The following is a 12,377-nucleotide window of genomic DNA, read 5'->3' as shown; positions in this document are numbered from 1 at the left end:
TCTCGAACAAGCCTGGCGTACTGTTTGGCGCTACCGCACTAGCGTTGCTGGGCAACATGAGACGTATACAGTGACGTAAGATCTGGCTCTGTTGTGGCTCTCTAGCCGGTGGAAAGGCAAATCGGTTCTTATTAAGCTCGTCAGTCGAACCCACTCTGAACCAGCTTTGGCTCTGGCTCTGAACCAGCACCCGGTTCTTGTTGGTGGAAAAGGGGTATATTAGACGCGTCGCGTACAGGTCTTAAAGAGACAGTAGCCCTAATAATAAACATGCAGCCGCTTGTCCTTAAAGGGATAGTTCACCCAAAAATAAAAAATTTGTCATTATTTATTCACTGTAATGTTGTTCCAAACCTATATTAATTTATTTCTTTTGCTGAACACAAAAGAAGATATTTTGAAGAATGTGAGTAACCAGACAGTTGCTGGTCCCCATTGGCTTCCATTGTGAAAAATATACTATGGAAATCACTGGGGTACATCAACTGTTTGGTTACCCACATTCTTCCAAATAACTTCAACAGAAGAAAGAAACTTATTCAGGTTTAAAACAACTTGAGAGAGTAAATGATGACAAGTAAAATTTTTGGGAGATCTATTTAATGTTAATAAAACAACAAAATCGGTATATTTTCCTGCTTTTTTGTCCTTAGCCAATCACATGGCTGATTCTTCTGGATGTGTAATAAATCGGTCAGCATCAGCCCGCCCCTTTTTCCTAATATGGTGTCTGTGTATATCAAATCAGCGCTCTAGAATCTTTGCTGTGTAGGTTCAAACAACTCACTCGTCTCGCACGTTGAGCTGGCAATGTTTTACAGATGGTCTTGAAGTGGTAAGTGGGCAAAGCAACAAATCGGCATTGAATTAGTTATCGGATGATATTAAAAGGTAGTGGGATTATTTGTGGTTGACCTGGAAATTTGATCTTGATCAAAAAGTTATGGATTTGATATTAGCTGCGAATTCAGAGCATTAACTTAAGTTGTGTCAGTGTAACGTTATCGATAGCTAGCCTAGTCTAACCTTCCGAAAACAATTGCCTCAGATTGTGCCCCCCCAGAATTTTGGCTTGCATGACGCCCCTGGTGGTTTGGTCATGGTGCTTTTTCTTTATTAAGCAGTTGTGTTGTGTGCGTCGGGCCGCCGTGCCATGCTCATGTGTGCGTGTGTTTTTGGCCGCTGTGCCATACTCGTGTGTGTGTGTGTGCGTGTGTGTTTTTGCCCGCTGTGCCATGCTCGTGCTGTGAATGTGTATGGACTAAGGTCTATGCGCCTCAGTCTTATATCCTGACGTGTATGCCTACAGTGTAGGGCTGCAACAACTAATCGATAAAATCGATTATAATCGATTATGAAAATCGTTGTCAACGAATGTCATTATCGATTAGTTGGTCTGCTTACGTCACGGGGAGCGTTTACTGGTACGCACACACACGCAAGGTCTCTCTCCCTCAGGCGCTCTGCCGAGCGCGCGCGCTACACGGTTTGGAGCAGTCTCTTCTGTCTCGTATGCGCGCTCTTGCTTGCGCGCTCTAGATTTCGGGAGTTTGAACTAATTCGCGGGCATCAGGGAGCCGCAATCAATATGCGGGAGACTCCCGGGACTTCCGGGATGTCTGTATTTTGTCTCGAGCATCAGGTTGTGCAATCAGTTCGCTCGCAACGTAAGTGATGGATTAAAATAGCGCTACCGCAGAAATAGGTTAAATTAAAACGGTGTTTACAAAGTGAAGCATTAAATACAAAGGCAGTTAATAACAGCAGCAGTAAAATATTGTTTTTTAGTCACTGTACTCAGTGGTTTTCAGCGAATGCATGTGCACTAATGCATAATTTCTCCTGTCCTTTACTCAAGCCTGTTAGCTTGCTGGGTAACGTTACCTCCATTCCGTTCTCTTTTTATAGCATTTGTCTACTAAGTTTTAATTGTTTTTCAAACGCGATCTACTGCGGCTCTACATTCACACAATTGTTTTCAGTCTTTCTATATTTATTTAATCAATTTATCCTTATATTATATTCTTTTATATATTATATATAATATATATTATATTCTTTATCCTTATATATAATTAATTTTAAATAAAAATTAAATGAATTATATATTTTAGATGTTTTTAGTTTGTTTTTAGTTCAGATATTCACATCTGAACAACATGTCTGTGTAAATTTGTTTTAACAAAAATGGTGTTAAAACATAATATGTTGGATATCATTTTTTTAACAATAATCATGTTTGTCAACTTGCCATCAGCAATTATCATTAAAAACAATGCAAATATTGATATTAGTAAAACTCAATGTGTGGCTTTTGCACTTTTTAAAGTACACTTTTACACATAAATACCCTGATTTACGGTTTTATTTAGTTATAATAAAAAAAAAATCTAATTTAATTTCTATCCGATTAATCGAAAAAATAATCGTCCGATTAATCGATTATCAAAATAATCGTTAGTTGCAGCCCTACAACAGTGTGAAAGTCATTGCTGCCTTGTATGGTGTGTCTCAGTGGGAAAAAATTTCAGATTCTGGGGATTCTTTTTAACGTCATCAATTAGTTGGGCCGGTGAAAACCACAAATGCCAGGGCCGAATTTTGGTCCCAGTCCGGCCCTGGCTGAATTGTTTAAAAAAAATTAACCTATAAAAATCCTGCATATTGATAGCGGGTCCCTGATGCCCGTAAATTAGTTAAAATCTCCTGGAATCTAGAGCCGCGCATGCGAGACAGAACATAGCCTACTGTATGTGCTCCAAACCGTGTCGCGCGCGCACGGCAGAGAGGGAGAGAGCGAGAGACCTTGCGTGCCCTCAGCCCTTTATCCACCTTATTTTCCACATAATAGGTGCCGGATAGGCGTGGGTATAGTTTGATACAGTGAAAATATGAAGCTCAAACTCATGGAGGAAAAAACACCTCAATTTTATTCAGAGGCCCAAACTGAGCAAATATATGCAATTTCGTACAGTTGCTGATATTGATATGCCTATAAAGAAAGATTACATTTTCATCGCTTGTAATGTAAATCAATGAGTTTTTTATAACAGTATAGATGTGTCTTTAATCTAGATTTAATCTGGGAGAGTGAGTCTGAGCCACGAACATGATCAGGAAGTCTTTTCCAGAGTTTAGGAGCCAAATGTGAAGACGCTCTCCCTCTTTTAGTGGACTTAGATATTAGGTATCAAAAGACCAGAGTTTTGTGATCTTAAAGTGTGTGATGGATTGTAAGGCGATGGAAGATTAGTTAAAAAAACAGGAGCTCTTTTAGGGCCTTATAGGTCAGTAGCAGTACTTTGTATTTTATACTTATATGATCATATTTTCTTGACCTAGTAAGAACTCTAGCAGCTGCATTTTGGACTAATTGTAGCTTGTTTATCGAGGATGCAGGACAACCAGCTAATAATGCATTACAGTAACTAACTTTAACTTTTTTTGTTTGTTTTTTTGTCCAATAAGTAATACATCAGTCTTAGCTGAATTTAATAGAAGAAAATTACAGGTCATCCAATATTTTATATCTTTAACACACTCAACTTAGATAATTTAGAAAATTCATCTGGTCGTGATGAAATTTATAACTGAGTATCATCGGCATAACAGTGGAAATTAATTCCATGTTTTCTTATAATATTACCAAGTGGCAGCATATATATTAAAAATAGCAGAGGGCCTAACACAGATCCTTGCGGCACTCCATAATTTACTGACATTATCTTAGATTTTTCCCCATTTAAGTAGACAAAATGGTAACGGTCTGATAGATACGATCTAAACCACCTTAAAGGATTAGTTCACCTCAAAATGAAAATTTCCTAATAATTTACTCACCCCAATGCCATCCAAGGTATCCATGTCTTTTTTCCTCAGTGGAAGAGAAATTAAGTTTTTTGAGGAAAACATTTCTGGATTTTTCTTCGAATAATGAACTTCAATGACAACCATCGTTTTGAAGTGCAAATCAATGAAGTTTCACAGGTCTTTAGTTCCCAGCGCGTTGCAGATCAGCTCAATCTGAACAATTGTAGTTAAAAAGTATATATATATATATTATTATTTTTGAAAATGACCGATCGTTTCACGAGATAAGCCCCTCCTCCTCAGCTGCGATCGTGCACAGTCCGTTAAAGCACTTCAAAGACCTTTGAAACTGCATTGATTTGGACTTCAAAACGCTGGTTGTCATTGAAGTCCATTATTCGAAGAAAAATCCAGAAATGTTTTCCTCAAAAAAATTAATTTCTCTTCCACTGAGGAAAGAAAGACATGGATATCTTGGATGGCATTGGGGTGAGTAAATTATTAGGAAATTTTCATTTTGAGGTGAACTAATCCTTTAATGCCTGTCCCTGAATATCAGTAAAATTTTGTAATCGATCTAAGAGTATTTTATGATCTATACTGTTGAACGCAGAGCTAAGATCAAGTACAAGTAGTATTGAGATATAGCCTTGGTCAGAAGCTAGAAGTCATTTGTAAATTTAACAAGCGCAGTTTCTGTGCTATGATGGGGCACAAATCCAGGCTGAAATTTTTCATATCATTATTTTGCAAAAAAGAGCAGTAGTAATTTAGTAGTAGTTCAAAACATATTTTGCAGTGCAATGATGATCATATTTGAGACATTCTCAAATTTTAACTTGATTTTCCATAAAATGGTGGATAATCAAGTAACCCTAAGTTGCTTCAGTCCAGTAAGTATTCATCTTGAAATATTAATATACAAGTATAAAAATAAAAAATATAAAAGTTTAATTTTATTTTTACTTTATAGAAATCATCAAAGATTTAAACAGGCAAAAAAGACATGTGAAGCACGAGCTGAAGGGGGACGTGTTCACAATTGCACTAAAAGGCCTTTTACTTGCAAAAAAAAAACGATAAATTATCAATCAAATGTGCAACAGGTTTTGGCCGTGTTAGAAATTTAGAAGCCTCAGAAATTAATGTTTTAGATATGATATTATCTATGCACTTTATATGTCATATTGCTGCATTCTTGACAACTTTACCTGCAACACACACACACACATAAATCTGTATTGTATTACGCCACCTGCTGGCCAGTCGTGTCTCTTCATGCGACCCCTGCGACACACACACAGGCTCATGTTGTGAGAGTAAGGAGAGACACGGGCCCCGGGGAGGATATTTTAGGACGGGGCAGAGAAAGGTTATGCAATCTGAGGTTCAAAATCACCCCTGGGCTGTTGTACAATACTATCCATCAACCCAGCCTGTGTGCTGAGTGTGTGTATACATGATCTGAAGGAGAACACCAGACATTGATGAATACGACCTGTTCCAATAGACTGATCCAACAGGAACAGATCGTGTTGGGAAAAGCTGTCTATGTGACAGCCAGGAGTTTGGTCTGTTAATGATGTCAGTTGCAAAGGAATGTCTGTCTGAGGTGGAGCAAGTTATTACATTTTGCTGTAAGATTAGGAAGATCTTTAGAATAATCCACACTGATGAATCATGCATAATTGTAACAAGTATTAAGAAAGTTAACAGGCTTTGATTCCCGATGACAGACTGTTGTACTGTGATCTAGCGAGAGGTTAAAGCTGTTCTTTTGGACTATTCCCCGGTGGAGGTGTCTGATCCTCTGGTGTACTTCATATTCCTGCCAAGGGTTTTCTACTGGGACTGTTTGTTCCCATCGTGCAGAGACACATCAGACAAGCGCAGAAGAAGACTATGAATCGGATGTCGTATATTGAACACAGGGAACAGAGCAGGAAGAAGCTCCACAAATGAGCCTTTTCATCTGTGTTTATTTGAGTCACGGCACTCATTTGCAAACGGAAGAAGAATCCTACGCAAATGTTTTATAGATAATAAAATTATGACTCACTCTTCCTCTAACCTACTTCATTTTCTTTCAGCTGCATAAGGGCGCTTACTTTATTTAAAGTCCCACTGTAGTCAATAATTGTATCCCTTAAAACTCGTCTTTGAACACATATTCACATTACATTTTTACACGTTTTTTCCTTGAAAAAAGATTCCTTCATGCCTCAAAATAGCTTGAATGTAACTCGACACCCAACAGTTTAAAAGAAGCCAAATCCCGTGGGAAAAGCATGGACTTGGCAACTTTGGTGACTATGTGAAGACTGAGACTTAAGACCAACTAGCCAAGGGATAAAGTCAGGTCTTTTCAGATTCATATTACACCAATACACCAGTTGAATTTGGGGTTTTCATAAGTTGTAAGCCATAATCATCAAAATTATAACTTTTGCACGATATTCAAATTTTTCGAGTTTCATCTGTAATAACATTGAACGTTTCACCATTCATTATTACGTATTCAGGTCTTTAGTGTCCCATAGTGTGTATCTAACACAAATGGATCTTTAAACTGCTTTAATGATATTAATCTGTACAGTAAAACAATAAAGCATATTTTGTTGCCACATATAATTTGGAAGGGTCTGTTTTTGAACAGGTGCTTCCCCACAATCATCTTCATTTCCCTGGTACATTCAGCATCATATTCGGGATCTTAACCCCTCATAAACATATTCAAAATCAACAGTTTTGTCATCAGATCCACCATTAAGAGAAGCAAATTTAATTAAGTACCTTCTCTGCAGTAAGAACCATTTCAAGATTTGTTGATGATACTATTATTTAGTTTTATGACTGTAGTAATTATTATGAGTGATGAGGGTTTTTTTTATGAGATATTGCCACCATCAGTATTGTTGCAGTAAACAAAGATTATTACACTTAATTAATTAATTAATTAGACAATTACAATTAGGTTTTTTTTTATTTTGTTTGGTATTATTATCGAAAATATGTGGTAAAAACTCACAACTGTTGGGACAAAACTCAAAGCAGATCATCAAAAAGTCTGTTTTTTCAAACATGTAATCACATGTTCAATTGACTAAGTACAATGCTCCAAATTACACATTCACTTTTTCACCACACCTAATCAGTGTGTCATCAAAGAAATACCTTTCATATGAAGTAATTGTCTTTCACAATGCAATGCGCACAATACTTTTGATACGCTTCTCATCTGATTTGCGTAAATATATTTGACCAACACTTAATCCAACTGATCTTAATGGTTAATCACTGAACCATTTAGTAAACCTATAGATTTTCATTTCAGCAATATACAGTATATGGATTTCGAGAACTACAGAAATAAAATGTGTGTTTGTACGAACATATAAATTATGTGTAACCACAAATGACGAATACTCGTTATTGCTAATTGATTTCACATAGTGGTAACCACAATTGGTCACTATATATAAAAGTGGGGGTGTAAACACTGAAAATTTCTTTCAACATGGAGCAGGATAGACGGCAAGGAATAGGAAGAGCTTGTGAACAAGGGATCCGTCAGAGAGGTGGGCATGGGCACCAACAGAGAGGTCAGAAAGGTGGGCATGGGCCTCACAGAGAGGTCAGAAAGGTGGGCATGGGCACCAACAGAGAGGTCAGAGAGGTGGGCATGGGCACTACAGAGAGGTCAGAGAGGTGGGCATTGGCACTACAGAGAGGTCAGAGAGGTGGGCATGGGCTCCAACACAGAGGTCAGAAAGGTGGGCATGGGCCTCACAGAGAGGTCAGAGAGGTGGGCATGGGGCACCAACAGAGAGGTCAGAGAGGTGGGCATGGGCACCAACAGAGAGCTCAAAGAGGTTGGCATAGGGCATCAACAGAGAGGTCAGAAAGGTGGGCATGGGCCCCAACAGAGAGGTCAGAGAGGTGGGCAGGGGCCCCACAGAGGGGTCAGAGAGGTGGGCATGGGCACCAACAAAGAGGTCAGAGAGGTAGGCATGGGCCCCACAGAAAGGTCAGAGAGGTGGGCATGGGCACCAACAGAGAGGTCAGACAGGTGGGCATGGGCCCCAACAGAGAGGTCAGAAAGGAGGGCATGGGCCTCACAGAGAGGTCAGAGAGGTGGGCATGGGCCCCAACAGAGAGGTCAGAGAGGTGGGCATGGGGCACCAACAGAGAGGTCAGAGAGGTGGGCATCGGCACTACAGAGAGGTCAGAGAGGTGGGCATGGGCACTACAGAGAGGTCAGAGAGGTGGGCATGGGCCCCAACAAAGACGTCAGAAAGGTGGGCATGGGCCTCACAGAGAGGTCAGAGAGGTGGGCATGGGCCCAAACAGAGAGGTCAGAGAGGTGGGCATGGGGCACCAACAGAGAGGTCAGAGAGGTGGGCATGGGCACCAACAGAGATCTCAAAGAGGTTGGCATGGGGCACCAACAGAGAGGTCAGAAAGGTGGGCATGGGCCCCAACAGAGAGGTCAGAGAGGTGGGCAGGGGCCCCACAGAGGGGTCAGAGAGGTGGGCATGGGCACCAACAGAGAGGTCAGAGAGGTGTGCATGGGCCCCACAGAGGGGTCAGAGAGGTGGGCATGGGCACCAACAGAGAGGTCAGAAAGGTGGGCATGGGCCTCACAGAGAGGTCAGAGAGGTGGGCATGGGCCCCAACAGAGAGGTCAGAGAGGTGGGCATGGTGCACCAACAGAGAGGTCAGAGAGGTGGGCATGGGCACCAACAGAGAGCTCAAAGAGGTTGGCATGGGGTACCAACAGAGAGGTCAGAGAGGTGGGCATGGGCCCCAACAGAGAGGTCAGAGAGGTGGGCATGGGCCCCACAGAGGGGTCAGAGAGGTGGGCATGGGCACCAACAGAGAGGTCAGAGAGGTGTGCATGGGCACCAACAGAGAGGTCAAAGTGGTTGGCATGGGGCACCAACAGAGAGGTCAGAAAGGTGGGCATGGGGCCCCAACAGAGAGGTCAGAGAGGTGGGCATGGGCCCCACAGAAAGGTCAGAGAGGTGGGCATGGGCATGGGCCTCACAGAGAGGTCAGAGAGGTGGGCATGGGGCACCAACAGAGAGGTCAGTGAGGTGGGCATGGGCCCCAACAGAGAGGTCAGAGAGGTTGGCATGGGCCACAACAGAGAGGTCAGAGAGGTGGGCATGGGCGCCAACAGAGAGGTCAGAGAGGTGGGCATGGGGCACCAACAGAGAGGTGGGCATGGGCCCCAACAGAGAGGTCAGAGAGGTGGGCATGACCCTCACAGAGAGGTCAGATAGGTGGGCATCGGCCCCAACAGAGAGGTCAGAGAGGTCGGCATCGGCCTCAACAGAGAGGTCAGAGAGGTGGCCATGGGCACCAACAGAGAGGTCAGAGAGGTGGACATGGGCCCCACAGAGAGGTCAGAGAGGTGGACATGGGCACCACAGAGAGGTCAGAGAGGTCGGCATGGGCACCAACAGAGAGGTCAGAGAGGTCGGCATGGGCACCACAGAGAGGTCAGAGAGGTCGGCATGGGCACCAACAGAGAGGTGGGCATGGGGCACCAACAGAGAGGTCGGAGAGGTGGACATGGTCCCGAACAGAGAGGTCAGAGAGGTGGGCATGGGCACCAACAGAGAGGTCAGAGAGGTGGGCATGGGCACCAACAGAGAGGTCAGAGAGGTCGGCATGGGCACCACAGAGAGGTCAGAGAGGTCGGCATGGGCACCAACAGAGAGGTCAGAGAGGTCGGCATGGGCACCACAGAGAGGTCAGAGAGGTGGGCATGGGCACCAACAGAGAGGTCAGAGAGGTCGGCATGGGCACCACAGAGAGGTCAGAGAGGTCGGCATGGGCACCAACATTACAAGATTAGTTGATCCAAGTCTAAAAAGATCAACTGTCAATTCTATCATCCGAACTTTTCACCCAGAAAACCGGTAAGCGTGGAGGATGTATACTATTACATTTACAGTAAATTGTAATGCATGTAAATTCATCAGACATGTTACAGTATTGGTACAGTATGATTTATTGACCGTATATTCTGTTCTATGCTTAGAATTGACAGAAAACCCCATAGTGCTGGCCGTGGCCGTGTGCTGACCGACCATCAAGAGTGGGCAGTGTCGGAATTGGTGAGGGCCAGGAATGATATACGGCTGTCAGAAATAAAGCAGGCAATAGAGGAGAACAAGTTTCCAAGGTGCATGAACAATGATAACATTCATTGTGATGTGGACGAGAATCTATGGCCAAATACTCAAAACTGGCTTGATCCAAATTAGTAATGTAATGTGTGCACTAAATGTTATGTTTGTTCTCATTTAGTTACATTTCATTATAGAAAGTATACCTATATTACAATTATCTCTGAAAAATAAAAACTAATTTGCCCACATGATTGTAGAGGATGTCTTCACTTGATTACACATAGGATGGATATTTTGGAAATTATAGATTATGTAAATGTTGGGTAATGTAAGTGTATGTGAAAACTGTGTAATCTGTCTTTTATATGACTGTAGCATATTACTGTAATTTCAGCACTTCTAAGGCCGATTTGAAACATGTATCTTGCATTGTTTGCTGTTGGATGAACTGATTGTTAAAAGTAAACTGAAGAAGATCATACTGTTGTGTTTCGGTGATTAAACCAAATGTTCTCATTACATATTACAATAATCTTGTGTTTGAAACAATGATTATGTGGACTGAAAACATTTGCAACTGACTGAAAATATTACATCAGGTTTTGAAAGAAGGTTTGTGTGTGTGTGTGTGTGTGTGTGTGTGTTGTGTGTGTGTGTGTGTGTGTGTGTGTGTGTGTGTGTGTGTGTGTGTGTGTGTGTGTGTGTGTGTGTGTGTGTGTGTGTGTGTGTGTGTGTGTGTGTGTGTGTGTGTGTGTGTGTGTGTGTGTTTTGTAAACAGCACAGCTTTTTTTGTTATTATTTTTAATAATGTTATAAATAGCAGCAGAAACCGAGTGAAGACTTGCGTCTAGATTACTGCAGCATATCATCATATCCCTGCTCTCTGACCCAGAAACACTCCATGTGAACTATAAAGATAAAGAGTTGTCAGACAGCAGGCCTCACCAATGACCTCAGTTTTATCAAGAACGAGAGAGAGAGAGAAGTTCAGTTTGTTTAATGGATGTTCTCTGACTGTCTGCAAACATATCTGCTCTTTAGATTTGAAGGTTATATATTTTATTATATTATATTTCAGTGGAGAAGCAGCACAAGGAGTAACAGATTGGCTTTTTTCCAAAACTCTAGTCAGCTGCCTACCTAGACAGCATTATTATGCATCATATCATATGGGCAGGACTGCCGAAAATTGTTTTGCCTTCTAAGACACCTTGTTTTGGCCAAATTCACAAAGGCAAACCCAGAAGCAGTGCAACAAGCTCTGTGAACAGTCTCAAAGTGTGAAAACCCCTGGCTTACGTTCTCAGAACTCTTACAAATAAAGGTTCCTAATGTGGGTTTTCACAGTATAAGAAACCGCTTTGGTTTAAAAAAAACAAATTTTGTCGCTATTATGTTCTGTCCTGTCTGCACACTGTTCTCGTTAGTCCCCGATTAGTTCATCTTCCTCCACCTGTGCCTCGTTAGTTCCCTCATTTCACACTCCATGCGTCTCAATGTCCATATCCATCCTAAACAGTAGCCTATGCGAGATTGAAATAAGTGTGTCCCAAAAGCATATGTTGAAAAGAGTGTGCCAGAAGTGGTCTACTAAATCTGGTGGATTTTCTGTGTGGATCCGTGCTCATTCTAAAGGCTAATGTTGCTCACAACCCAGTGCGCTTTGGAGGAGGAACTACAAACACGAGTAAAAAGTGTAAAAAAAAAAAAAAAACTACAACACATTGCGGACTATGCGCGATCGGTGGTGATAGGTTTAGATAAAGGTTTTGAGTGACTAATTAAAGTTTAACCTGATAAAAAAAATTAAAAAAAATAATAAAAAAATTAAATGCATCATTATTCATTAAAATTAGGGGAGGCATGAAAGACCCAAGACTGCAGATCATGGATCCGGACCGCGACATGCATTTCTCTCCGAAAAGGTATATGAAATGTGGAGGATTTTATCTTTGACAAGATGATTGACAGGTCAGTGTAACTAAGCGACAGAGAGCAACAGTTAAAGATGCAATTGTATGGCTTGATAGTATGTCCAAAAGCTTGTCTACTCTTATGCTACACACTCAAAAGTAGGCCTATGTAGGTACTTTTTCTTCACAAAAAGAGTATATTTTTAGGGCGTAGTTTAAGTAGGCGAATTGAGACGCGGCACCTGTGTATTACTCCCTGTTTTGTTCAGTCCTTTGTCTGTAGCCTAATTGTTTGATGTAATGCCGTTCTTCATGTGAGTCACCAGTAAACTCTACTCTACTACTAAACTCAACTATTTTTGATCGTATCCTGTGTTTCCTTGTCTTCCTTCATTGGCTAAACGTTACACCGTTCAGTGGTCAGTTCTTGAAAGAATGATGCTTTTCTTAGTGTGAAGAACATTTTAATAATCTAAAGAACCTTTCATGGAATGAAAAGGTTCTATGGATGTGA

This window comes from Siphateles boraxobius, unplaced genomic scaffold (assembly GCF_051911475.1).
Source record: "Siphateles boraxobius isolate OS27281-9 unplaced genomic scaffold, OSU_SipBor_1 94, whole genome shotgun sequence".
NCBI classification, from domain to species: domain Eukaryota; kingdom Metazoa; phylum Chordata; class Actinopteri; order Cypriniformes; family Leuciscidae; genus Siphateles; species Siphateles boraxobius.
Note: the sequence above shows the minus strand (reverse complement) of the source record.